A 14,043-nucleotide genomic window follows, 5' to 3' on the forward strand; every position below is an offset into this window, starting at 1 on the left:
TTTATTTTTTAAAGATTTTATTTATTTATTTGAGAGACAGAGCACTGGCTGGGGAGAGGGCAGAAGGAAAGGGAGAAACAGACTCCCCGCTGATCGGGGAGCCCAACTCAGGGCTCAATCCCAGGACCCTGGGATCATGACCTGAGCCGAAGGCAGATGCTTAACTCACTGAGCCATCCAGGTGCCCTGACAAGTTTTATTTTTAAAGGACAGGGTAATATTTTGATAATACTCCATTACATTTGCTAGGGATTCTTTGAATCTCACTGAATAGGCCAGTTTTATTCCCAGTCTTTTATCAGAACTACCTGTAGATTTCCTCCCAGTTTTAAAGATATGTTGTGGCATGCCTGTCAAATATGCTTATCCTCAGAATCCAAACATTTACATTCATGAAAGCAGAATAGTGAGAATTTTTTCCTATATTTTAATGGGCTTTCAAATGTATTACCAGTCATTTTCAGTAAATGGAATTGGGTTTGTTACTCAGAAAAAGGTAAGCTTATAATATTCTTTGGATTGCTAATTTTCTCAAACATGATTTTGAAATATAATGTATTAGTAAGTTGTAAGGTACTACCCTTATTTCCAGTAAATGCAAGTTGAAATGCTTCAGTTTTGTCCTAAAAATGTTAATGTGTCTTGCTCACTTGACTTCTTGTCAGTGTGCTTCTGATAATGTATACAATTGCATTTATTTTTAGATTTCTATATTGTGAAATTTTGATTTCTAAATATTAAATATTGACAACCTTTTAAAATAGCTCCTCTATTTAGGTATATTTTAAAAATCTGTAAAAATCTGTCCCTTATTACAGCCAACTGAGAAAGTTTAATTTATTCTATTATATGATTTCTCAAAATAGGAAACGCCTAGGAAGATGTCCCATAATAGGTGTTTTTTGGGGGTGGTGATATCAAATTAGGTGCACTAAAATTATACGGTTAAAATTACGTTGGAAACTTCACATTCATTTAAAAGTTCATTGGCAAAACAATACAGCTACAGAAAATCTCAAGAAAGCGGCTCTGTATGAAAAATTTTTGAAAAATACAAAGAAGTTGACTGAAATTTCTATTAAAAGGAACGCTGTAGTTTTTTAGTTGGCTCTACTTTCATCCCTATTTGAAGAACAGTAGGTGGAGCTATTTAAGGTACAAAAACCAAAAATCCTTCCTGGAGTTCAAGATTGTGCAGTAATTGGTTAGGACTCTGAGCGCCGCTGTTCACCAATCAGGGAGAGAAAAACAGAGATCCTGCTCGCCTCCTGCTTGCCCTGCAGGCGCCTGAAGCACAAAGCCCAGATAGAAACTAACCATCTCCAGAAATGTGAAGAAACTGCTGGATTCTGAAGACGGGGAAAACTGGTCCTGACTTTGGTGGTCTAGGGAAGAATTGGAAGTAATATCCTCCAGGAAAGTGACGATGATTCCTGAGCGACTGCATCAGGACTGCAAAGGGCTTGTCCTGCTGGGAGTTCTCCTGGGGATTCTGTAGGAAACCGGATGCGCCCAAATTCACTATTCGGTTCCTGAGGAGCTGGAGAAAGGCTCTAGGGTGGGAAACATCGCCAAGGACCTGGGGTTGGAGCCCCAGGAACTAGAAGAGCGCGGAGTCCGTATAGTCTCCAGAGGTAGGACTCAACTTTTCGCTCTGAACCTTCGAAGCGGCAGCCTAATCTCCACAGGCAGGATAGACCGGGAAGAGCTCTGTATGGGCGTCTTAAAGTGTCAATTAAATCTGGAGATTCTGTTGGAGGATAAAGTAAAAATATATGGGGTAGTGGTAGAAGTGAGAGACATTAACGATAATGCCCCCTATTTTCGGGAAGATGAATTGGAAATAAAAGTGAGTGAAAACGCAGCCACTGGGTTGCGGTTTCCTCTTCCCCATGCTTGGGATCTGGATATCGGGAAGAACTCTCTCCAGAGCTATGGACTCAGTAGTAATACTCATTTCTCCCTGGACGTGCAAAGCAGAGCGGATGGTAACAAGTACCCAGAATTGGTTTTGGAGCGCGCCTTGGACCGGGAGCAGAAGGCTGTTCATCACCTTGTTCTCACCGCCTCCGATGGGGGTGACCCAGTCCGCACAGGCACCGCGCGCATCCATGTGATGGTAGTTGATGTGAATGACAATGCACCAGTATTTGCTCAGTCTGAGTACCGCGTAAGCGTTCCAGAGAATGTGTCCATAGGCACTAAGCTGCTTCTGGTAAGTGCCACCGACCCTGATGAAGGAGCCAATGCGGAAGTGATATATTCCTTCCGTTATGTGGACAACAAGGCAGCCCAAGTTTTCAAACTAGATGCTAACCTAGGGACAATTTCAACAATAGGGGAGCTGAACCACGAGGAATCGGAATCCTACGAGATGGAAGTGCAAGCAGTTGATAACGCAGGGTATTCTGCACAAGCCAAAGTCTTGATCACAGTATTGGATGTGAATGATAACGCCCCTGAAGTAGTTGTCACCTCTCTCTCCAGCTCCATTGTGGAAAACTCTCCCAGAGGGACATTAATTGCCCTTTTAAATGTAAATGATCAAGACTCTGGGGAAAATGGACAAGTGATCTGTTTCATCCGAGGGAACCTGCCATTTACATTAGAAAAGTCTTATGGAAATTACTATAGTTTAGTGACAGACACACTCCTGGACCGGGAACAGGTTCCTAGCTACAACATCACAGTGACCGCCAGTGACAGAGGAAGTCCGCCCCTGTCCACGGAAACTCATATCTCACTGAAAGTAGCAGACACCAACGACAACCCGCCCGCCTTCTCCGATGCTTTCTACTCTGCCTATATCGTGGAGAACAACCCTAGAGGAGCCCCTGTAATGTCCGTGACCGCCTTTGACCCCGACTATGGAGTGAACGCCCAGGTCACTTACTCACTGGCCGAGGACAGCCTTCCCGGGCCGCCCATATCCTCCTACATCTCCATCAACTCCAACACTGGTGTTCTGTATGCGCTGCGTTCCTTCGACTATGAGCAGTTCCAAGACCTGCATCTGCAAGTGATAGCACAGGACAGCGGGGACCCTCCACTCAGCAGCAACGTGTCTCTGAACCTGTTCGTGGTGGACCAAAATGACAACGCACCAGAGATCCTGTATCCCACCATCCCCACCGATGGTTCCACTGGTGTGGAACTGGCGCCCCGCTCCGCAGAGCCCGGCTACCTGGTCACCAAGGTGGTGGCGGTGGACAGAGACTCGGGCCAGAACGCCTGGCTGTCCTACCGCCTGCTCAAGGCGAGCGAGCCAGGGCTCTTCGCGGTGGGGCTGCACACGGGCGAGGTGCGCACGGCGCGGGCCCTGCTGGACAGAGACGCGCTCAAGCAGAGCCTGGTGGTGGCGGTGCAGGACCACGGCCAGCCCCCTCTCTCGGCCACCGTCACGCTCACCGTGGCCGTGGCCGACAGTATCCCAGCCGTCCTGGCCGATCTGGGCAGCATCAGGACCCCCGCCGACCCAGACGATTCGGACCTCACGCTATATCTGGTGGTGGCGGTGGCGGCAGTCTCGTGCGTCTTCCTGGCCTTTGTCATCGTGCTGCTGGCGCTCAGGCTGAGGCGCTGGCACGCGTCGCGTCTGCTCCAGGCTTCCGGAGGCGGGCTGGTGGGCGTGCCGGCCTCGCACTTTGTGGGCGTGGACGGGGTGCGGGCTTTCCTGCAGACCTATTCCCACGAGGTCTCCCTGACCGCGGACTCGTGCGAGAGTCACGTGATCTTCCCCCAGCCCAACTACGTGGACACGCTCATCAGCCAGGAGAGCTGTGGGAAAAGCGAGCCTCTTTTGCTGTCAGGTACTTCAGCGTTCTCTAAAGATAATCATGCATTAATTCAGGTGAGTACATATCAAATATTCTTCTCTGGGTTTTGAACAAAATATCTCTCTTAGTGTGGGTAGCGTGTATTTCGAATTTAGAAAGCAGACACCAAAAAATTTATATATGTGTGGTAGACACCAAGGACAACTTGGAGGTCTTCTCTCATGCCTTATTTATAACAATGTTTATCTATTTTATATATATATAAATTTATAACCACTTTGGTACTTTTTAAATACTCTATTTTTTCTAATTTAATTAACCAGGTGTACCTTCTTTTAATTGGTCTTTATTTACCTTTGGCCGCACATTTTTATGTTGAACATCTGATGCCAATTTATCCATTAAAAACCCAAATTCTTATAGAGGGATTCACTCTAATTTATGAAAAATATAAATGCAATTTCAAATAAACTTTTATGAGTAGAGGGGTTTCTAACTACACATGAAGTTGCTAACAAATTAATAAAGTGCATTTAGTTTCTTTTAAAGTGAAGTAATTGTGGTCATTAGGGGTGCATAAATTTATACTTTCTTAGGTCCTAAGTCATTTCATGGTTTCACACAATTCTTGAACTTACAAATATACCGAGTTTATTTTCTACATACTTAAAACTTTGTCATTGAAATATGCAAACAGAGGTGCCCCACTGGCTTAGTGAGTAAGAGTAGCATACTCTTGATCTGGGGTTGTAAATTCAAGCCCCATGTTGGGTGTAGAGATTACCTAAAAGTAAAATCTTAAAAAATTATATGCAAACAGTGTAAGTGTTGTCATAAAGAAAAACTGAAGAGATTGCTTATTTTTCATCCCCATTGTAGTTTTTTAGGAATTCAATGTATGTATGTGTTTCCAGGGGAGATACTTCTTTAGTTTACCCATACCGATGATCTTGATGATGACTTTGTGAAACACTCAGTTAACAAATTGTGTTTTGAATGCCTTTTTGGTAATGTGGTGCATTTGCAGTAGTCTCTCTTCTTACGTAAGTTTCCATAACTTTCACACATAGAAAAAATTATGGAAAGTGCTCAGATTCTAAGTATTTTTTGAGAACCTAATGCTTATTGTATAATGTTGAACGTAAATTGAATGATAACTCATATTATTCTTGGGAAAGCATTGCTGGAACCTGTAAGAAGTTTAGATCTTTGGGTGAATTCTGTAAAGGGGAGGGAATCATAGCATCCTTATTATTTTCTCTTTGTTACCAATCTCCTTTCAAAAATCCAATAGTTAATATCTAGAATTATAAAGATTAGAAATCATTTGAGAAAGAAAGGTAATTAAATAGCCCGAAAATGAGGCAGTTACTGCTAATGAATTGACATGTCACTTTGTTTTGTGACAACTAATACAAAAAAAACGGAAACATAGTATGGTTCTATTTGTCTGATTTTTTTAAAAAGGAAGTTTTTGAGTCTACCTGAAAATGCAAATTTTGTATTGACATTAAGTTCCAATGGAACTTAATAAGTAGAGCTTTCTAAGTGATATCACTGGGATTAATGGGCAGTATGACCTCTTGTTTTGTAAAAGCTATCAAAATGTTTATCACAGGCCAGTTCTCACATGGTGGTCAATTCAAAATGAAAGACATAACACACAATAGAAATTATTTGGGAAACCTGCTATAGTTCAGTTATGCTGACTTCTGTTCACTTAACCTGATTTAGAGACAAATCATTAAGTTAGGGCAATGAACAATCATGACCCTTCAGCTGAATCTCAAGAATCAGTGATCTCAACTAATGATTCCAGGTGAGCTAAATAGGCTTCATTATTTTGTTAAGTGAGTGAATGAACAAATGTATGTGCTCTGGGGATTATCTGCTATTGGTTTCTCAGACGTAGTTTCATAGAAAAGTAGCAGCTTCGAAATGAGGTAACTACTAATTTTGTGACCTTTGACAACTTATTTAATGTCTATCAGCTTCAGCAAAATTGGGACAATAATATATAATTTGAAAGATTGTGGTGAGGACTAGTGATAACATATAAACCACCTGGTTCATAATAGGTAATTAATGGTAGCCATTTTTTTACATTGTTGATATAAAAAGCTTTTAATGTCGGCACACTTGACATTCTGTTGGGAAAAGTAATAATGATTTGTGTGTTCTCCTGGTTGTCTAACGGGTTGACCTGTGAGTGGAAGTAAAACTATTCTAAAGTTTTTATGAAAGTTAATTTAAAAAGCTTAGGGACGCCTCGGTGGCTCAGTCAGTTAAGCGTTTGCCTTTGGCTCAGGTCATGGTCCTGGGGTCCTGGGATCGAGCCCTGCGTCGCATTTCCTGCTCAGTAGGGGAGTCTGCTTCTCCCTCTCCCTCCGCCCCTGCTCATGTGCTCTTTCACTCACTGTCTCTTAAATAAATAAATAATCTTTAAAAAAACTTAAGTGCTTAAGTACATTCTTTTTTAAACTTACTTAAAAATTGAATTATAATTGATGCACAATATTATATTAGTTTCACGTGCATGACAGCGATTCAGTATTTTTTAAAATATTTATTTATTTTAGAGAGCGCATGAGCAGGGGAGGAGAAGGAGAGGGAGGCAATCTCTAGCGGGCAGACTCTGTGCTGAGTGCAGAGCCCATGACTCTAAGATCATGATCTGAGCCAAAATCAAGAGTTGGGCACTCAGCCAACTGAGCCACCCAGGCGCCCCTCAGTATTTTTATGTATTATGAAATGATCACCTCGATAGGTCTAGTTACTGTTACCCTACAGAGTCATTACAGTGTTATTGACTGTATTCCCTTTGCTGTATGTTACATCCGCATGACTTATTTTATAACTGGCTTCTATCAGTTGATCCCCTTCCCCTAGGGGGATTAGGTGATGGATGATTTATAAAGAGCAGAAATGCATTGCTTACTGTTTTGAAGACTGGAATTCTGAGATAAGGGTACCAGGATGGTCAGGTGAGGGTTTTCTTATAGATCACAGACTTTTGGCTGTGTCCTCACATGGCAGAAGGGGCAAAGGATCTCCCTAGACACATTATTGGTTGAGAAGCCCCTGTTTGGGGTCATAAAAGATGGAGGAACCATTGTTTTGGATGGGACAGTTTTTGAGTGTTAATTTTTCTCTCTCTTTTTTTTAAATGGTTTATAATGACATGGGAAATTTTTTAAAAAGATTTTATGTATTTATTTGAGAGAGAGAGAGCACAAGCGGGGTGAGGGGCAGAGGGAGAAGCAGACTCCCCGCTGAGTAGGGAACCTGCTGCAGAGCTCGATGCTAGAGATGCTAGAACTCCAGGATAATGACCTAAGCCGAAGGCAGACACTTAACGGACTGAGCCACCCAGGCGCCCCAGTTTTTCTCTTTCTGAACCATAGTAAAACCTAAACAAGTGTCCTGTGAAATTTCTTATTTAAAGGACCTATTTACTCCTTTAGGATTGCTGGGATGATTTAACTGGAGAATGGATCATCAAAACCTGAAAGCTAGAGTTATTTGGTTTTGGCCACATGAGAGTTTAAGCTAACATAATGTATTATTTCTAAGATTTTTATTTATTTATTTCTTTGAGAGAGAGAAAGTGCACAAGCAGAGGGAGAGGGAGAAGCAGACTCCCCACTGAGTGGGGAGCCCGATGCGGGTCTCAGTTCAGGACCCCAGGATCATGACCTGAGCCACCCAGGCGCCCCTAACATAATGTATTTAATGTAAGATGTCAATTTTAGCTTTAGGATAACTTGTTGATAATTTGGGATTGATAATTAGGATATTTGTTGATTTTTTTTAGAGTAACCAGGCAGTGGATTTGGATGTTTATTTTTGTGCTGGTTCCAGTAATGAAGTTACGTCAAGAATTTGGCTTATCTTCCTATGTGTTAAGAATGGTGGGTTTTCGTTCACTTAATCTAATAAGTTGAAGTGTTCGTCTATAATTTAAAAGTTGCAGCCTCACTATTTCATAGAACCTAAAGTTGAAATGTAACCTATCAACAGACATTCTTCCCCCACATCCATTCTAGAAGAGATATTAGGCTGTTTGAAGCAGAAATAGGCTAGGATCCTTGGTGAGACTGTACAACTAGTTGATACTGTGCAACCCATAGATCATTTTATTTAAAATTTTTTTATTTGTTAGAGAGAGCACAAGCTGGGGGAGCAGCAGGCAGAGGGAGAAGCAGGCTCCCTGCTGAGCAAGGAGCCCGATGTGGGACTCAATCCCTGGGATCATGACCTGAGCTGAAGGCAGACGCTCAACCGACTGAGCCATCCAGGCGTCCCCTCAGAGATCGTTTTAAACTGAATTAGAAGGCTAGTGATAAATGAGTGGGCTGTATCAGTTTTTTCAGTTACATGTGACAGTATAGCTGTGATCATGAATTGAATTTTTCTGGTGAAAAATCTGCTTTTTCTTCATGCAAGATACCAAGTCCAAAAAATTAAACACATCCACATTAAATATGTGTAGTTCTTTGTGTAGCAACTATACCTCAATAAAACTACTTTTAAAAATTTTAAAGCAAACAGTGTGAAGGGATATTGATCAAAGTAGTGAGTATATATATTAGGAAAGAGACAGATTTACTCTCCTGAGTTAAACTTAAGAGTTCATTTTTAGGAAACCTTATCTACTGAAAAGTTATCAATAAAAGAATGTACTGTTTGGGATTCTTAAAATACTAATAGGAAAAGATAGCCTATGGCAAAGGTAATTGAAAAAAATCTTTGATAAAGGATGAGTTTCCTTGATACCAAATGGGAAGAGTTCTGGTTCAAGAAGATGTGAAGAAATTGTCATCAGATCAGCTATAGACTCAAGATAATTTATGTGTAAAAGAAATCAGTACTTCTGCAGTTTCTCTTAGAGAAGCCATAAAAAGATGTATGTATAATGTCATTAATGACAAATATAATTTCTTAGTTCATCTTTAAGTCTCTGAAATGTTTCACACAATGATTTATACCCCTTCTAAATATTCAGTAAAAGGCTTCAGTTCAGTGATTAGAAAGTGGTCTCTTACATAGATCAGTGGAACAGAATAGAAAACCCAGAAATGGACGCACAACTATATGGCCAACTCATCTTCGACAAAACAGGATAGAATATCCAATGGAAAAAAGAGAGTCTCCACAATAAATGGTGTTGCGAACACTGGACAACATGCAGAAGAATGAAACCGGACCACTTTCTTAACACCATTCACAGAAATAAATTCAAAATGGATGAAACACCTAAATATAAGACAGGAAACCATCAAAATCCTAGAGGAGAACACAGGCAGCAACCTCTTTAACCTCAGCCGCAGCAACTTCTTACTAGACACATAGCAGGAGGCAAGGGAAATAAAAGCAAAAATGAACTATTGGGACCTCATCAAAATAAAAAGCTTCTGAAGGAAACAATTTACAAACTAAAAAGCAACCAATGTAATGAGAGAAGATATTTGCAAATGACATATTAGATAAAGGGCTAATATCCAGAATCTATAAAGAACTTACCAAGCTCAATACCCCCCAAAAACAAATAATCCAGTTAAGAAATGGGCAGAAGACATGAACAGACATCCGGAAAGAAGACATCCAGATGTGCTAACAGGCACATGAAAATATGCTCAACATTACTCATCATCAGGGAAATACAAATCAAAACCACAATGAGATACCACCTCACACTTGGCAGAATGGCTAAAATTAACACAGGAAACAGGATGGTGGTGAGGATGTGGAGAAAAGGGGAACCCTCTTACACTGTTGGTAGGAATGCAAACTGGTGCAGCCACTTGGAAAACAGTATGGAGGGTCCTCAAAAAGTTAAAAATAGAACTTCTCTATGGTCCAGCAATGACACTACTAGGTATTTACCCAAAGGATACAAAAATAAATAGTTGCCTTAAAACATACGCTTTTCATGTTGTGTAACTTCTTAGAGGCTTTCTGTATATTTGTAGCTGAAGATCCAGCCAGTAATTCATCCTGAGACTGTTTTTTGGAAAAAATAAAGCTTCCATATAAAAAAAATTTTTAAAGAGACAGCCTAAACATTATCTTAAGTATCAAGAAAATATAAAAAGAAGTCATCACTTTGACCTCGTATGATGGAGTCACTGAGAATATGAATTCCCAGGAATATTTAATCGGATAAATAAGGCTGTACTACTACTACCTTTCAGCCTGTAAATTCCACTGAGAAACATCTTTCTCTTTGTTCTCAACTCTCCAGAACATTGAGCTTTCATTACTTCAGGCTGCAGTATTAAGGCAGGGACTCAGAGCACTGCTGTGAGTCAATGTGGAAATAGAGATTAACAAGGAGATCTGTAAAGGTTCCTGCTGGGTGACTTTCCTCACGGGACCTTGCCAAAGATATGGGGCTAGGTGTCCAGGACTTGATTTTTCAGAAGCTGTGGATTAGTGTGGAAAAAGAATAGTTCAGTCTGAGTGAAGAAAGTAGACACTTAACTTGTAACAGGATGGACCTGGAACATATAAGACCATAAACCATAGTTTGTATCAAATATTTAGAAACAGTAGTTGAAAAGCCTTTAAATGCTTTCCACCTTAATATAGATGGGCAAGGTGCCAATGATAATACTCCCCAGTCCATCAGGAGTGTTACTGACTCAAATATCTGAACTGGCCCAGCTTGGGGCAAAATTTATAATAGAACCTACGGAAGATACTGATGTTGGAAGCAATTCCTTTACAAAATTGCCACCTTAGCAGCAACACTTTGTCTTTGAAGTAACAGACCAACAGTGGAAACAAATATGTTGAGCCTGTGTTAGAGAAGCCACTGGACTAGGAAAAGCAAAACTCATATGGCTTAGTCCTGATAACCTTAGATGACAAAGACGGTCCAGAAGCAGCACTGCTCAGATCCCCACCCTGGCAGTTGATGCAGTTATACCCGCCTCCTCAATTTCAGCCAGAATGTATCCGGGCTCAGCCTTTTAGAAGACATAACTCTGGGCACCTCCATGGTGAGGGTGAGGGCCATTGACCCATATGAGAATAGCCATGTGGATATCAGATATGTCTTTGCAGCCCAGAGTACCAGTTTAATTTTGATCACAATCATGGTGAGATGAAAACTTTAAGTACATTGGACTATGATGAGATTAAAACATGCTCCATGGTTTTGGAAGCAAGGAATGGTGGAAGGGGAGGACTGATTGCCTAGTGTAGTTGAGATCAAAATTCTGGATGATAATGACAAAATACCAGAGCTGATTTTTTACTTCTTTTTCCACAACGATTCCTGAAGATTCTGCACCTTAAAGAGTAATGACTCTGTTTAAAACACAGGATCCAGATTCGGCAGAAGAAGGGAGGTCACGTGTCTGGTATAGATTCAGAATTGAATCTTCTACCGATAATTACTATATGCTTGCAACAGATGGGGCCCTGGACTGGGAGCCAACCCTAGGGTCCAATGTTACCATCATGGCCACAGACAGAAACAAGTCACTTCTCTCCTCCAGCAGAAATGCCACCCTACACGTTGGTGACATCAACAACAGGCCAGTTTTCCACCAGGCCTCCTGGTGGTCCACATGGCCAAGAATAGCCCTCCCAGAAGCTCCATTGCCCAAGTCTGCACCTCAGATCCTGACCTGGGACCCAACAGCAGTATCTCTTACTCCCTTGTGGCCAATTTTCGTACTTTAAATGAATTTGAGGTAGCACAGAATGCTGGATAGGGACAGTTCCTAGTAATCAGGTGGATCCAAATAATGTTAACATAGCATTTCACTCAACTTATAGTTTACAAACCCTTGAAAAATTATACAATAACATTTGCATATAAAATTCCCTGTTATGTATCACTGTCAGTGGTTAGATTGCAGTCTAAAATATAACAGGGAAATATAAATATATAATATAAAATTATATAAATATAAAATGGAAAAGGAAATTCTAACTGTTGGAAAGTACATATAGGTAAAGTGAGTAATAAGGAAGCTGTAAAAAGTGAAAGGAAAATTACTCATAAGTCAAGATAAAGAATATTAGTAAGATGTATAAAATTGTGTCTGATTGGTTAGTCATGGTAGGATTCCTTATTGGTGTGGATTCTGTTGTCTAAGCTATGTTAATTTTATTGTAAATGATACCTGGCTGTTCGTCTCTAAAAGGAATTCAGGAAATTAGATAATTTGACATCTTCAACCCAGATTCCATTGTTCACCCAAAGAGTTTGCTAACGCTTGGAAACTAAGAAAAGTCGAGCATCTCAACAACTATGTGTCACTTGCATATATTGGCTTTATTTTGTGTAGTATTTTCTCTAACAGTGTGTTAAGGAAGGCCCTGAATATTCCTGGTGAGCAAAGGGCACTTATTTGACATCTATTGATTCTTCTATTTGCCTTGTTTTAAGCCGATTTTTGCATGTTATATGAGGTAGCAAATTAATGAGGTAGGAGTCAAGGTTCTTTTTCCCCATATGATGCCCAGTTTCTCCAATATCATTTGTTGAACGGATGTTCGTTTTCCTGTTGAATTGATTTGGCACCCTTGTTGAAAATCATTTGATACAAATAGGTCTATTTCTAAACTCCCTGTCATGTGCCATGACGTCTTTGTCCTTTTGCCACAACCACACTGTCTAGATTATTGTAGCTTTATAGTAAGTCTTGAAGTCAGGTAGGTAAATCCTCCATCCTTTTTCTTGTTTTCAACATTGTTTTCACTATTCATGATCCTATCTTTTTCCAAATAAAATTCATTTTCTCACTTTCCAGAGAGAGAAAAAGCCTGCAAGGGGTTTGAATGGGATTGACCAAATCTATAAATCTTTTGGGAGAGAGGTCATTTGAACAATATTGAGACTTACAGCGTATGGGAATGGTATTATATTTCCATGTATTTAGATCTTTAACTTCTCTTAGCAATGTTTCAGAGTTTTTAGTGTAGAGGTCTTGTATATTTTCCATTAAATTATTCCTACGTATTTTATAGTTTTGGATATTATTGTAAAATGTATTTTAATTTAATTTTCTGATTGCTGGCTTACAGAAAAACTTGATTTTTGTATACTTCATATGGTTTTGAAAAACAAGAAGTGTGATGTACTCTAGTCTCATACTATCTGAGAATATAATGTAAGAGAGTATAGTATAAGCTTAGCCACCTCCAGTTAAGTTCAGGCATCCATCCTCTGAAATATATAGGTTGGAAGAGCCCATCCAAAAACAAAGTAAACACTAGTGTCTTCCCCAAGTCTAGCAGTGGTTGGATCATTCATTCATTTATATAACAAATATTTATTAAGTGCCTGCTACATGCAAAACACTGTCCTAAGTTCCAAGTATGCACCAGTGAACAAGGCAAATGTGATTCCTGACTTAATAGGTCCCTTTCTAAGGTATGGTCTTTAAGAAGTCTGATAAATACCTCCAAAGAGAAAAACAAGGATGCTAAGAGAGCTTATAATAGGGAGGCCTCCTCTAGTCTGGGAGGGTCAGGGAGAAGTTCTTTCAGGAAGTTATAAATTTAACATGAGATCTGAAAGATGAGTAGAAGTTAGGTAGGTAACAAGGAGAATAAAGGAGAATTTGACGGAGCAAATAGTGGGTGTGAAAGTCTTTTAAAAAAAGGTGAGCAATTGAAAAAGGCTAGGGAAGCTAAAAATGTTAAATAAGTAGATGAGGTACATCTATTACAAGGCAGAGTCCTGTAAACCATATTAAAGATTCTGGATTTTATTCTAAGTACTTTCATATTTAGGAGCTTTTGAATGGTTTTAAACAAGGCAGTGACAAAATATGTTTTGAATTTTTAAAAGATGTCTCCGGTTTCCTGTGTGGCAAATTGATTTATGAGGGTAATAAATGGAAGTAGGGAGAACAGATGGGAGACTATGGCAGTGTTCCTGATAAGAAGTGGTGCTGGATGGGGTGCCTGGGTGGCTCAGTCATTAAGTATCTGCCTTCGGCTCAGGTCATGATCCCAGGGTCCTGGGAGCCCACATCGGGCTCCCTGCTTGGTGGGAAGCCTGCTTCTCCCTCTCCCACTCCCCCTGCTTGTGTTTCTGCTCTCACCATCTCTCTCTCTTTCTGTCAAATAAATAAATAAAACCTTAAAAAAAAAAGAAGTTGTGCTGGATTGGATTAAAGGGAAGGTAGTGGATGTAGAAACAAATGGATGGATTGGAAATATATTTAGGAAATAGATACAACAAGACAGTAGTGGAATGGTGGAATGTAAACTCTTTAAGGTCAGGGACTATTTTCTTTATTAT

At 40.2% G+C, this 14,043-nt stretch overlaps 1 protein-coding gene across 23 annotated transcripts in view; it reads left to right on the plus strand.

Annotated features, from left to right (window-relative positions):
* Positions 1–14,043, plus strand: part of LOC113928569 (protocadherin gamma-C4) — a 340,355-nt gene that overhangs the window by 249,336 nt on the left and 76,976 nt on the right. The gene's annotated exons all lie outside the window — the stretch shown is intronic.

The sequence above is a fragment of the Zalophus californianus genome, chromosome 5 (genome assembly GCF_009762305.2).
Source record: "Zalophus californianus isolate mZalCal1 chromosome 5, mZalCal1.pri.v2, whole genome shotgun sequence".
In the NCBI taxonomy this organism is placed as follows: Eukaryota; Metazoa; Chordata; class Mammalia; order Carnivora; family Otariidae; genus Zalophus; species Zalophus californianus.